We start from the raw sequence: 15,489 nt of genomic DNA on the forward strand, positions 1-15,489 counted from the left end.
TACATAGTTAAGTCAACTAAGGTTAAATATCTGATAATGGTTTTTTGATGGTTAAACCAATGATTGGGTACCATACTTGAGAAAGACCCAACTTGCATTTTGTTTTAAACAGTCATTACATGTGAACGCTTAGATAATTGTTAGAGATATAAACTTGTTCTTGTGTTTTTGTACAATTAAAATTTATTACTGTAGTATAATTTGCTAAGATGGTAGATTAATAGGTTGCTGGCGAACCTTATGACTGGTTTCAACAACAACAGGGTTATACTGTAGGTGAAAATGAACTATATGCACTTTGACAAGATACTTTGAGACAAACTGCAACATTTACAAGTCATAAATTTGCTCAGAATCAAAAGTACAGAAATGTGTCCCTCGCTGACCCATATTCAGGTTTACATGAATTTTGTATGTTATCAAAATCTTATAGTATATCACTGGCTAAACCAGTTCATTGAAAGGATTTCTTTTGTCTGTACTTCTAAAATTGTATTGGATTGTTTCATCTCCTAATCCATTAATAACAGTACCATACAAATGAGACTTTCTCATCCAGTCAATTTTAGACTTAAAGCTGCATGACATTTTACAGGCTCGTCCTTAAGGTTTAGTTGGCCGCTCCTGTTGGCTCTGTCAAACACATTCTATCAATTGGAAATATCTTTTCAAGATAAGTTTACTTTTCTTTGAGGTATTGGAAAAAGATAGGAAGGGGGAATGGCAAAGATGGGGGTTAAGGGAGGATTAGTGCTGAATGGAAGAGAAGGAATGGAGTTACTAGGAATGAAGAAAAGGTGGGAATTAATTTTTAATTAGTAGTTGCATAACAACAACATTTATTGTTATGTAGGCAATTTGAAATGTATGTTGAATGCATTTTTGAATTGCAGACTTACATCTTACTTTGAATGAATATTCAAAAAGACCTTGAGAAAAATATTTAATAATTTAAAATATCTATATTGGCGCTAAGTTGATAACTAGGGTGTAAAAAATGCCCAAGCTGCAAATTATGATAAAAATGTAGTCAGTTAATCATATACTACTAATTATTTTTACAATAGCATGACAAAACAGGCTCAATTATTTTACTACTAGTGTGTAGGAACTACCATGCTTTAAACTCAGATACACAGGTCTTATCAGAGAGGAAGGATGTGGTCTGACCTGCTGCAATAGTATGACACTGGATTGTCATTGCTTATGAAATAACGCAATTCTCTGCTATGTTGATAAATTAACTCAATTCAGTTTCGCAATCCTCGACAATTTGTGAAAAATCACACTGTTAAAAGAAAAATGTGTTTTTGCCATGACTTTTTTAAGTTATCAAATTGTTTAGTGAATAAAAGGTTAAACAGATTTGATCTTGACCATATACTTTTAAAACTAACTTATTTTTGCAAGTAATCATGCCTAAGTTTTTACTTGATTGTCCAAGCCTATCCTACTCGGTATTTTGTGGCATTTTATTCAAATTAGGGAAAAAAGCAACCACATCGAAGAATTCTATGAAAAATAGTCTATTTTCAAAAAATTAGAACACCTTACAAGATCATCTTCTTTCAAAGAGACAAAGGTGGAACCTGCAAAGATAATAGAGTAAGACAGAAGAGCTGACGTTTTCCGACAGTTCACGTAAACAACTCTCAGATTAAACTGGCTTATTGATTCTTGTCAACTTTGACCCTAAACCAAGCAGTGGTGTGAACAGGATATGACTTAGGTTGGCTGAAATCTATCATATTGAATTGATAAGGAGAAGTTGAACGACAGTTTTTTTATTGCGTCAAGATGCCAAATGTTTGGGAAATGTAGACCACAACTCAGAGAAATAGGTGAAAGGATTTAATTACACAGAAACTATACAGACAAGAAACAAGTTATTCCATCATTTATGACTTGTCATCTAGGTTTCTTAACCAAGTGCTATCAACTTTTGAAAAATAAAGGGAATTTACTTATATTTGCTATCCTTAGTTGTATATGTATGACGGTCATTCAGAGAATACCTCCGAATGTCCTGGCTGTAATCGAAGCCTAATAAATAAGCTATTTCGATAAGCAAGTAATGATTAATCAGATTAACATTTTATTTCGGTAATTCTAAGCAATATATGGGTCAACCTCGATTTTTCTCATATTACAATATAATGTTCCAATAGTCAATTAGAAAAGGAAATGACCAGAATTTCTTGCCGGAAAGCAGTTATAGGGAGCAGGCAACCGCCAGACGGTCATATATTGCTTAGAACTACCTATTAGTGATCAGGGGCACTGCCGTGATCTGGGCTTCAAATTTGGAACTACTCGAGTTAATTTTTTTTCTAAAAGAGCAAGCAGCGGGCAGGCATCGTGCGTGATCTGGGTATATACTGAATTAATTTCAGTCCGCGCGGCGTTATCAGTCATAATATAACAATTACCAACATCTTACTGTTAACCACAGTTACAATTTCATTGATCCCGATACCGGCGCACACACCCAAACCATAGAACGTTTGTGGCGGGAAGTTAGAGGCAATATCCCAAGGTACGGCAACAGAAAACATCATCTTGTTGGACATTTAGCTGAGTTTATGTTTAAAAGAAAATATTCAGATTATAAAACTAGAGTACACAACATCTTTCGGGCAATTTCACATGTCTACAACGGTGTCACAGCGTACGGTGACCGCTGTGAACAACAACCCATTGAGCCAGACTCCAACTCCGACGTTGACGACTATTAAGGTTAGTTGTTGGTTTTTGGTTGGTTTTACTTTGCTTTCCGGCATGTAATTATGTGTTTAAAATGGTTTTACATACAGTACATTACCTACATTATATTGTAATATGTAATAACAATTTATCAGTAATTTTTAATAAAAAAAAGGATCACGCACGATGCCTGCCCGCTGCTTGCTCTTTTAGAAAAAAAATTAACTCGAGTAGTTCCAAATTTGAAGCCCAGATCACGGCAGTGCCCCTGATCACTAATACGTAGTTCTAAGCAATATATGACCGTCTGGCGGTTGCCTGCTCCCTATAACTGCTTTCCGGCAAGAAATTCTAGCCATTTCCTTTTCTAATTGACTATTGGAACATTATATTGTAATATGAGAAAAATCGAGGTTGACCCATATATTGCTTAGAATTACCTTTATTTCTTTTGATGTCTATGATATTTATAAACATGTTTACAGTAGGAAGAAACAGGATTCTTATTGAATATTTATATGTAAGACTTTAATTATGATTACCCTGATACAGCTTTCAAATTTATGTAGATTTTTGCGTTAGTTTGTAGTTTTTTATAAAAATTTGACAGCGTCGCCGTAGAAATGCATTCGTCTGCAAGCATGTGTTTTGATTCTTAAGTATTTTCAAACAGACATTTCATATTTCGCATTTGCTCAATACAACCAACACTTTTGTTTGGTCTATAGATTTTTAAAAGTTTTTTATTAAATGGATTATTAAATAAGTTTAATTTGCTTTATACTTATCAAATTCATTTTCAAGCCTAATGTGTATTTTTAATGTAAGGGTCTAACCCTTTACATAAAAAAGGCTCACGCACTGAAATGAAAAACTATAGACCAATTTCATTAATTTCTCCATTTTCTAAGATTATTGAAAAGATTGTCCTGACTCAATTATTAACCTACCTTAACCATGAACAACTTTTAAGTGAAAACCAACACGAATTCTTGAAATGTAAATCTACTAATAGCGTACTTACTTGTATTTTCGAATTCATCATCGATCAGTTAGATTGCCGCAAACATGTCTCAGCAATTCTTATAGACTACAGTAAGGCTTTTGATTGCCTGGGACATGGACTAATAGTAAAAAAAAACTAGCTGCCATGAGTATAACAGGTAAAGAAAGTTTGTGGTTTGTCAGTTACCTCGAAGGGCGTACACAGATTGTAGAAGTCCAAGATATCACAAAAGGCACAAAGACTGCATATATGTCTGAGCCGCAGCCCATGAAAAGAGGAGTATCTCAAGGCTCAGTCCTGGAGCCAGTACTGTACATTTTGTTTACTAATGACTTGCCAGACATCATCGAAGCAAATAGAAACACAAAATGTATCATGTATGCTGACGACATTACTCTCCTTCTGAGAAACAAAAAAGCACAAGACCTTTATGAAGACTCGTTATTGAAAAGTAATTAACTATTGCAGCCAAAATGACCTACCATTAAATGCATCCAAGACAGTGCACTTAAACCTCAGTAGACTAGCAAAAAATGTTTTATATTAACCAAACATCGCCTCCGAAGAAGAAACGAAATTATTAGGTATGTCTCTTGATACTGGCCTCAGATGGACTAGCCACATTAATAGCCTTTGTAAAAAAATCAGCACTGGAGTATATGTGGTCAGAAGAATATATTGGGCAGCAGGACTGGATGCAGCAAAGACTGCTTACTATGCCATGATAGAATCACACATCCGCTATGGTATAGCTGTTTGGGAAGGGACTTCTGAGAGCAATCTTAATAGTATTTTAGTACTGCTGAAAAAAGCCGTTCGAGTTTTGTCGAATTTGAAATCACTAGACAGCAGCTGCAGGAATGCTTTCAAATCTCTTGAAATACTAATAGTTGTGGCTCTCTACATTCAAACTGTCTTACATCAAACAAGAGATCGGGACTTACATACAAGAGGGAAAAACATCCATTTCTACAACACCCGATATACCACCGACTTCTCCCTTCCATCTCATCGCACAGCACAGTTCCAAAGAAAACCAAGTTACATTGGATGCAAGTTATACAATGCTCTGCCCACATCTTTAAAAGCACTCAGAAGGAAACAACTGACAACAGGACTTCACAACTGGCTCAAGACAAGACCGCTCTATTAATTGAAAGAATTCTTTGACGCTACACATCAGTAAAGAGAAATAATTTCAACATTGTAATTTGTATTCACATATTCTTAATTATTTGTACTGATTGTATAATATTTTTGACGCCAATACCTTAATGTTACTGTAAATAAAGTTGATTAATTATTATTATGTTGTGAATAATTTACTCAAATTTTTAGAGAGATTTCTGTAATTTTGAATTTTACATACTATTACTGATTTTATTAATTACTAGCCGTTACCCGCTGTTTCGCACGCAATCTTTAGAACCGAAGTCCTTATATTACTTTATAACAGCAATTATGATGTAATATGATGGGAGTCCTATACAAATTTTAAAACGTAAGTAGGCATACATCAGGTAGATATTATTTAAGTTCATGGTAAATAGTATCAGAGTTTAACTTAATTATTATATCATGTTTGGCACGTGTATGAGCATTTCTGGTTCTAATTAATTATATACATAATTAATTATGTCACAGCTGAATCTGCCTTGTCATCCTGATCAAGAAAACTCAAATCTCGGATCACACAGGTCTCGGAAACTTACTTCGGCCAAAAAGCGTATATTTCCAGTCCTTGTCATATATTTCAGGTCTAAGATATTTCCAGTACCATAGTAGAGTTTGTCTTGTTGTTCTGACGAAGAAAAAATATATATATTTACGTAGGACCGAGATACCTACTTCGGTTAAAAAGTGCCTACTTAAGACCGTTTAAATTAACTTACCTACTATATCACAGTTTAGCTTCCCATATTGTCTCGATCACAATGCTATATACGTTCGATTATCTAGTTCTCGGAAATCTATTTTGCTCAAAATCGTGTTGACATAGTTGAGTTTGCCTTGTCCTGTTGAAGAAAATACACACATAAGTAGGACTGAAAAGCCTATTACGACCTAGGGGGGAAGTCCTACATACTTCTTATGTACTTTCTGTATAAGAGGAAAATCCTTATTAAGGTTATGCAACATTAAAAAATAATCGTTATTACAGTTTTGCGTTACACTTGTTTTTTTTATTGTAGCCAGGGAAAGAATGAATCGTTGAGGCATGTTAGTATTCATTTCTCTGTTTTTCCACAAGCCATTGTTAAAATGTAGTATCATAATGTCAAGGAAGCCCACCAGTTTGAAGTAACTTATGTGAAAACATTCATAACTTTGTTCATTAAGGTTAGTTTTATAACAGTATTTAATGCATTAGATGATTTTAATTCGTCACTGGCGCAATCTGGAGTAAAATTTATATATTAATGTTTTATTTATTATTTGCATTACACTACCGATCAAGCACTGTTTATTATTATTCATAAAATTTAAATGTAAACAGATGTTTCAGAAATTTTGTCGAACTATAGCTGTCAACAGCTGTTTAGTGTCAGTTTAATTTGAATTATGAAACGTAAAAACTAAAAATTATTCTGAATTCCAAAATATTCCAGGTAACTTTTCTTAACTTTTTCTTCATAACAACCTTCCTCGGATTTCAATGGACATTTTACAAAAAGAATTAACCGAATTGGTCCAGCCGTTCTCGAGATTAGCGTTTACCAACACATTTGGCGATTCATTTTTTTTATGAGACAAGATTAAGATTACATATTTGTATTATTTTATATTTATTAAAACACATATACTTTGTGAAAGATCAGAATTATGCATTTATAGAACTTTCCACCTCTTGAATCATCGTCCTGTAACCATACTTTTTTAAAATTTCTCATCACTCCATAACAATTTGACACCATCACAGGATTAATGAAGACTAGCAGCGGAGCATGATACAGTTCAGACCCAAAACATACATTCGCCTGCTGCTAAGTGCACACAGCAATCATTATAAGATTGTTTACATTGAGTAGGCTTAATTCAGATTTATCACGCATGAAACAATATAATTTATTTTTATATTAAAAATTTGAAAATTAACATTCGTGAAATGTACAATTTGATTTAATGCTAAAATAATGAGTAAATTGTACTCTTGTCAAAGGATTGTATTACTTTTCTCATATGGTTTGAGGGAAGGGATATCTCACTGAAAACACTTCTAGTCTCAACAATAAACGATACTCTAATCCTCTTCCACCCAGGCCAGTTCTTTCTCCCTACAGTTATAGGAACGGGAAACAGATCTCTTCATAATAATGAATGTTCCTAAAATACAAATTATTCTAAGATTACAAATATAAAATGTGGGCTTCAATGAGAATTCAAATTAAATCTTTAATATGGAATCAAGAAAAACTGTTATATAAGGTAATAATCTTTTTAGTATACATAGTTGTAGTAAAAAAATAATACCACTTAATTCAGAATTGATAAAAAATGTTGGAGCTGAGCACTTGGCTGAGCGTTGGTGAAGTCTAACTTTCTACAGGATTTTTTCAAGAATAGATTGAACTATGACTTGAAATGTTGTTATCAGTCTGTTGGAAGCTGACAAAATTTCTTTTCTATCTATTTGTCTCTTATACAGAATATGTCGATAACAAATTGAGCTATAGACTTGAAATTTCGCATGAAGCTTCCTTCAATCCTGCATAGACAACATTGGAAGTTCTATGATCGATGGGATTTAACTGAACAATAGCAAAGCAGGATGAATTGAGTTGTATACTTACAATGATGAATGAAACTTCAGCAAAGCCTGTTATGTGACGCGGAGTCTGGCTTACTCCTACCTTGTTGTTATTAGAAAGAAGCACTGCCATAATTTAACAAAATTTCCAATATATAAGCTACTAGCTGTTTCCCAAGCCTTCACATCTGTGTTATTTTGTAGTAAAACAGTATGACAGTGGTATACCTAGGGGTTGCCAAGAATGGCCCCAGCCAGGGGCGCAAGAGTAAGGGAGGTGCAAGCTGCTCTCTGAAAACATAAAGCTGCGGCATGGTCGGCCATTGAAAAATACTACTACTAATTTATTCTTCATTTCTTGGCAGTGCTTAGCTGCCAGTAATATATATTACTCAAGCTGAAACTCCTTATTCCATGAACTTTTTGAATCAGACCAACAAAGCACATAACCTTGTAAACCCATTTTGACATCTTCATCTTCCTGCAAATGCATAAAGTGCGATTGTGGTCAGATCCAGTTGACACATTTTCTTGTTTATTTTTGCAAATAAACATATACTGTATACTAATAAATAATATATAATTGTTATATTAGCTTACGGCAACAGTTGCAAAATATTCATAATAAAGTATCCAAAAAGTCATATTAGACCTATTTAATAATTTATATTATAACATAGGCCTATAAACAAGATTCTTATTATTACTGGCCTTATTAATTTTACTATGGTAATTTCCATATCAAATCTCCGCTAAGTCGACAATTTTTAAGCAGATTCATACAAGTGATTTGAAACTGCAAATAAAAAAAAATCACTGAATCCGAAAAACATCGGAATTTTTCGGATGACTGGGGTCCGAAAAATTAACCCCATCATAACACTGATTAATTAAAAATAGAGTAATCATTAGGTTACTTCCCTTTTACATTTACTTTTCATAATTACTTGTAGTTCCATATTAATCTTGTCTTAGCGCAGAACTGTTATTTGGCTGTTTATTGGCAAATTCATTTAAGTAATTTGATTCATCTGCCAATAAAATATCAGTAAATAAGAGGTTTTGAAGGAACATTCATCCTTTTGGTTTTATTATACTGTCACCAGATCATGGCAATTCGGACTTGCCCAAACTTTTGGGGATGAGGATTTTGAAGCTCGAGGCCCTACGAAAGCGAGGTAGAAACAGTCATTCTGAACGCAATATGTACACTCTCGGCATTACTTGGTTATCAAAATTAGAAATAATATAGCACTTAAAATAACAGATCGTTCGCAGTGACGACTCTCCTACCTCCACATACTGGTCGGCTTTCCATCAGGTTTCAAAATCGCCACTTACCTTCGAAGTGGTGGGTGTTGGCGAGAGGAAGTAACCCAGACCGGACATGCACCCCCGTGTTGTCTGTCACCAATTCGCAGAAGGACCTTGTAACCGACACTAATCCTGTCGACCGTGAGCCTAACTGCCCCCTCAAAAGCTCGCCGAAGATGCATTCACGGCCATGCAAAACTCACAGTTACTAGTTTATCCGTGGTTGTGTAGCAAGAGGAAGCGGATGGTCGTACATCAAAGGTGAATCATGTGTTCTGTAGTAGCAATATATTTCCTGTGCTCATTCTCATGATTCATAAGCAGCTACGATTTTATCATGTTTGAATGGAACCTTTTTTGTTTTATCAGACAGTTAAACATTTCTCTCGTTTTTCTCGTAGTAGAATCACACTGTTTATGATTTGACGCATCTTACGTATATCTGCTTTATTTAAGGACTAGTTTTTTTCGCAATCAATTTTATATTTGAAATGTGTAGCAGTAGATACAACTTCATAATAACAATATATACACATGAATATCTGTGGAAAGTAATGCATATGTCTCTATAAGTTTCAATAATAAGTGTTACCACTTAGGAAGATACTAAAATTTTCAGTCTTGTTAACGAGTACATGAAAAACTAGACTTTAACTTTTGATCATTCAAAATAATATGAACACCTATAATGCCAGTAATGCCATGTTTCTTTCGCACAACTACATTGATGTACTAGAATTAATAAATATGAACACACTCGTGTTTGATAATAATTGTAACATATTTGTTGTTTATTTCAGTAACATTTGATATGCTATCTAGAGGAATTTGCCTGTTTGCCACATTTTTTATAACAGACATACCAGTTAAAAGTACACATACATTTAAAAGTATTGAAGATTAAACCAATTGTTTTATCCAAAATGCCATAACATTTGATAAATATCAAAGTGACGCTAATTTCATTATAATCTCAAATGAATGTGTTTGGTAAAAGCAAGAAGTGTTAAAGAAGCAACTTTGATTTACGTGCCAAGTAGAAGCGAGATATGTGTAGATAATTTAAGTTTCGAATTCGCTTCGGTTGTTACGAGGTATTGATAGCATCTTTAAATATTTTCCACTGTACTACAACTATGATCAGAATTTGCTTTTGTGTCACGTGAGGCATGAGTGTTCCTTCTTGCATTCAAATGAGACTCTGGAGTTAATGAAATTCGGCAGAATTTTCTTGCATTTCTCAAAGCGTTTGTATGGAATACAGAATTACAACAATAACTTTCTTTAAAACAGAAATAAAGACTGACGTGTGAAAAGTGCTAGATGTTTATCTCTCTTTTACATATTTTATTATTTTCCTCCAGACTCTGACGATCCTTTTACAATTATTTTTGTGCGTAAAATTTGTATTATCAGATGTCAACCAAAGTTTCTGATCCATTTACACTGGTAACAATGAACTATCTAGATTAATAGTGGACATTATTGTATTAAAAAGTGCATTCATAAAACAAGCTCTGAGCAGTTCAGATTCAGTCATATCTGGTTGCGACATGTTTCTCGATATAAATTGTACCTCTCTATAGGAAATTCTTTTGAAAGAAATAAGCTAACTCTAAATTCTCAAGTTCGTACATAGTTAGTATTGTCTACTCTAAAGCAACAACGTGTGTGGAATGTGTTTTCTCTGGAAATAAAATTGGTTCGAATTAAAAAAATCTTAAAAAGTCACACATTTGCTAATGGCGCAGTGTAGCGGATACGGCGGTTATCGCAAGATAACCAGATCAAGCAACGTCGAGCGTGGCCGCTGCTTGGAAGGGTGACCGCTGAGCGATCTGTCCTTGCAAGCGGCCCGCCTGCCCGGCCATTGGTGGTGGTTCGGAAGTCACCTTTAAGCCGTTGGTCCCCAGATTAAGTGTTAGAGAGGGCCTGGTAAAATAAGACATTCTTTACTTTTTTTTACATTTATTGTTACCGTTATTTCTGATCTACTTCTATATTCTTTTACTGCTTTGGTTTTTTACCTTGATATTTGGCATTCAGAGCAAATCAAAGAGCCAATGGATGTGTATTTTAAAATATACTTAACTACATAGCTCACTATTTAAACACTGGTCTTCGAAGTGTAGCGACCGTTTAGGACATCTCATACTCTTCAAGGATGGTTCCTCTTCATACATTCGGATTTTTATATATTCCTATAGCAAGCAAAATATAACAAAATATTCACATCATCTGGATGATTAGCATGACCCCAACCTAGAAAACTCATTGTCCACCGTAAAAACCGTAATTATTGAAGAAATATATTCTTTTCATTCATTTTGTCTTGATAAAGTGGTTTAATACCATTCCTCATAAAATTATTGTGAGGGATAACCAACGTACCTCTCTTACGTATCGTTAAATGATTTCGAATGTACGGAAAACACGATAGCTAGTCAGCTAAACGGCTGCTCCCCTAGGAAAATTTCCATAAAAAAAAATCGACATTACAAGTCTGATTATCTCGTCTAGATTCGGCCTGATCCGGGGAGAGTACTTGAGCCCAGAGGGGGTTCTTTTGTGTGTTTCCCATTATAAATGATTCATTTTATTGTTATTATTATGTGCATATGTTCATTTTATTTTAATTTATATTTCATTCCAGGTGAAACCATTTTCGTTCATACAACAAAGAGATGAGACCTAAAAAATACCTGGAAGTGCATTAAAAAAAATAAAATAAAAGGAAAGTGCTGCAATTCTCCCTTCAGGACACTTGAAAAATTGGTTAAACCCCAACAAGGAGATGGGCACACGTAACACTGCAACAGATTAAGATGAGAGTAAACCATCACATCCATCAATTTCCCATTATATGACCCCACCAGTTTCAAAAAACAACTATCATCCACACATAGCTCTTTAGATAAGAAAGATCAGTAGTTGGTTGTGATGATTTACCTCTACTAGAAGACTGTTCATAAGAAATAGGTAAAACAATTTTTAAAGATCCAAAAATGGCCAATCTGATCCATTGATTACTGATAGTATTTGAATTCTGCTGGTTGAACGAGGCCCTCAAATAGTTGACGTACCAACCTTCAAGTTTCCCGTGTAGGATGGAGATAGACATTTCGATGGCAAGTGGTTTTACAAAACGCTCTTAAATGGCGAACTTGTGCGAAGACAATCGGAAGATTCTCTATTTTGTTTCCTTGTCTTCTCTTTGAGAATGATCATCGTGTAAAGTCGTTTTCATTTTTAGATTTTAATAAAAGCTCCAATGACTGGAAACACTTAATCCTCTCATTTACAACCACAAAGACTCGTCCAGCCACAGATTGTGTTGCATGCAGTGGAAAGATTTGCAAAACCGACTAAAACAAAGAAAACTGTAGAAACTGAAATTCAAGAAAGTATTCATAACGAGGTAGAGTGGTGGAGGAACGTACTGAAAGCAGTCATAGATGTAACTATACTTTGTGCTAAGAATACTCTACTACTTCGAGGAACAGCAAAGAAAGAAATCATTGGCGATTTAAGTAGTAGTGGATGTTTTAAGCACATTAGAAATAATAAGTCACTATCATCCTAAACTAGCAGAGCATATGGATTACGTTAAATAAAAAAAAATGCACTCAGTTACTTCCCCCTAAAATCCAAAAAGAGCTCATAAATTTAATTGGAAATAATGTGAGGCAGAACATCTGGAGGCAAATAAAAAATGGAAAAACTTTTCCATCATATTTGACTGCACATCAGACAGTGCTCACATTGAGATAATGAGCCAAGGTATTAGATTTGTTGATTTGTCAGATGGGAAGTGTTAAGTTAAAGAAAGTTTTATTGATTTCATCAACACTAATGAAACAATAGGAGAAGGGATTTTAGTGGACATTCTTAAAAAACTTACTGAAGATTGGCCTAAGTTTTGATTACAGAGGTCAGGGTCGTGATAATGGGAGCAATATGACTGGAAAATATATCGTTGTGCAAACTCAAATCCTCAAACAAAATTATAGTGCTTGGTTTGTGCCGTGTGTTGCACATACTTCAAACCTTATCGAATCGTGTGCTGCTGCGATTTCGCCCCGAATGATTACTTTTTTTGAAACAGTTCAAAAGATACTGTATTCTTCAGTGGCTCTACAGGAAGGTGGCAGTAATTTCGCCATTACTTTGAAGAATCATTGTGGCACTAGGTGGTCAACCAAACGAAAAGCAATCGCCGCTTTAAAAAGAACACTGAACAAACTGTATGCAAGTCTGGAGGAAATTGCTGATATTAACCAAGACAAAATGAACATGGAAACGTCAGATGGGGCTCAAGGACTCATCAAGCAAATCGATTTCAAATTCTTATGTCTTTTTTCTGTAATCCATGGATACCATCAAGCTAAGTTAAAATGTAGCCGTTCATTCAAAATGTTACAGTCAAACTTACTTTCCGATCCAGCAGACTCCCAGATTAAATGCCAAAGTCTCGACAGCACTATAAAATGCATGGGAAGCATTTCAACCGAATTTTGGGGGATAAAGCATTAATTATGAAATTTGGCAAACTGTTAATGAAATGAACTTATTCTTGTAACGGCAGGTGTGTGAGAGCACAGTTAGAATTAGAGAGACAAACAATGTTAGCAAAACATCAAAGTAAGGTAAATTCAACAGTTGAAACTCTAAGGTCTTCGGTTCTTGTGCCAGCATCCCACAGTGTTACTCCATCAGGGGCGCACCGACGGGAGGGAGACGAATGAGACCTGCACTCCCCCCCCCCCTTAAGAGCATTTTATTTCAAAACAATCGATCGTCTAATAGTATATTTTCTGCTAAAGGTAACATTTATGTTGGAATTTTGAAATCGATCATAATGCAATATACACATTTAAATTTGATGACTATTTTAATTTACGATATATACGGTACTCCACATAAAATAATTCAATTTTGTTGAAAACGTTAAATATTTGAATTCTACCGTCACGCAACAACTACGAAAGTGAGGTTATATATAACCATTTCTCGTGGCTTCTACTTGTACCAGATAATGTCAGTAATCGAGTATAATATGCACTCGTACCGATTTAAAATCATACGTTACAGAGTACTCCTAAAATAGTACAGATACATAAATTCCAGTTACTGTAACTACTAAACGAGTTCGAGTACTAAGTACCAGGAACGGCGGTAAACGTGTAAAATATCTATATCGTAAAAGTACCTGTAACAGTAACCTCTACCGGGCACTTTCAGTTTGCGTATAGGCGAGTACCCGGTACTAAGTATCTGTTACAGTAGTCCCGACTTGATCAGGTGTCACAGTAGTGAGTGAGTTGCCGAGCGCTCTATCAGTTCTGTACTGTGTTAGTTTGTTATCATTCGTTGTCATTATGAGGAAACACCGCCCTGAGCAGTCTGGTGATTTGCGCATTAAAACGAGCAGTTGCCAGTTACGGTAAATTAAGAAAACCTGCTCCATTTAATCTGCGTTAAAAATTGAACTTTTTAAATCGTAGTTTCCAAAAATACACGCTTAAGATAAAGCGTTAGGCTAGTTGCACACACACCGATTTTTGACGGCCGGTAAAAAATCGAAACGATGGTTTCAAGATAATCTTTAGTAAATTCAGGTACACGCTTTCTTCTTAACTTACCAGTGGCTTGGCATACTTCTTTTATTATTTTTCTTGCAGTGGAAATCCCAACTCTGAAGGAATAATGTAGGTCGTTAAAGGTGCACCCGCTCGCTAGATACCTGAAAAAATAGTTTTGTAGGAGTATGGTATTTATTAATATTTTTAAAACAAAAACCTATTATACCGGTGCATTTGGACATTAACCTGGACAATGAAACAACAGCTAATTTGGTGATTTTCAACCAAACGAAACGGATTTGTTCGTGAAGAAGGCGGAGCGAGAGCTGTGAGGACGATCGGTGCGTGTGCCAGCATGTGTTTAGTCACGTGCGCCACTGTTGTCACCGGCAACGGCGGTACGCAGTGGCAGTGGCCAGCTGCTCACCGGCATTTTACCGGCGCCGATCAGCTGTCGGCGTGTGTGCCAGGTTCCGTTCCCTCATTCAGTTCACTATTGAAATTTGGACGGCCGGTAAAAAATCGGTCGTCCAAAATCGGTGTGTGTGCAACTAGCCTGAGAGCTCCATAACATGACTAGTGCATGCTGACCAGTGTCGTATTTTGCTGACTACCCGGTCAAAAATAACAGTTTAGATGGTAATTTAATAACTTTTTCCATACTATTCTAAATTAAAATTAATATTCAATTACAGTACATTTGTATCTTCATTGTATAAACATTTGAATCACAAGTTTCCCAGTTATGAATTTTAAAATTTGCAGTGGTTGTAAAGCGACAAAAAACTATATTTGATTGTTGTTGATATACAAACTGGAAGTAATTGTTATTAACAATTTTAAATGTCGAAATGCACAAATAAGCAAGCTAAATTTTAATACTAATGTAGCTCTAGAAGCTTGTTTGTGGTCAACTTTTGAACTCTAATATCTATACTATTTTTATCCAAGAGTAGATGTCAATATTTAGGTTTTTTCATTATTTATTGTTCAAACTCTTTTACACATAACGTAGCTATGGTAGGAAGGGTTAATCAATTTGAATGTTGAGTTTATCTCCAGTTCATCTACCTTTTTATTGCAGTGTTTGGTATCTGTCACTGTCTCAGACTTGACTCCTAGAATTTGGAGTCATG

This window comes from Homalodisca vitripennis, chromosome 3 (assembly GCF_021130785.1).
Source record: "Homalodisca vitripennis isolate AUS2020 chromosome 3, UT_GWSS_2.1, whole genome shotgun sequence".
Classification (NCBI taxonomy): domain Eukaryota; kingdom Metazoa; phylum Arthropoda; class Insecta; order Hemiptera; family Cicadellidae; genus Homalodisca; species Homalodisca vitripennis.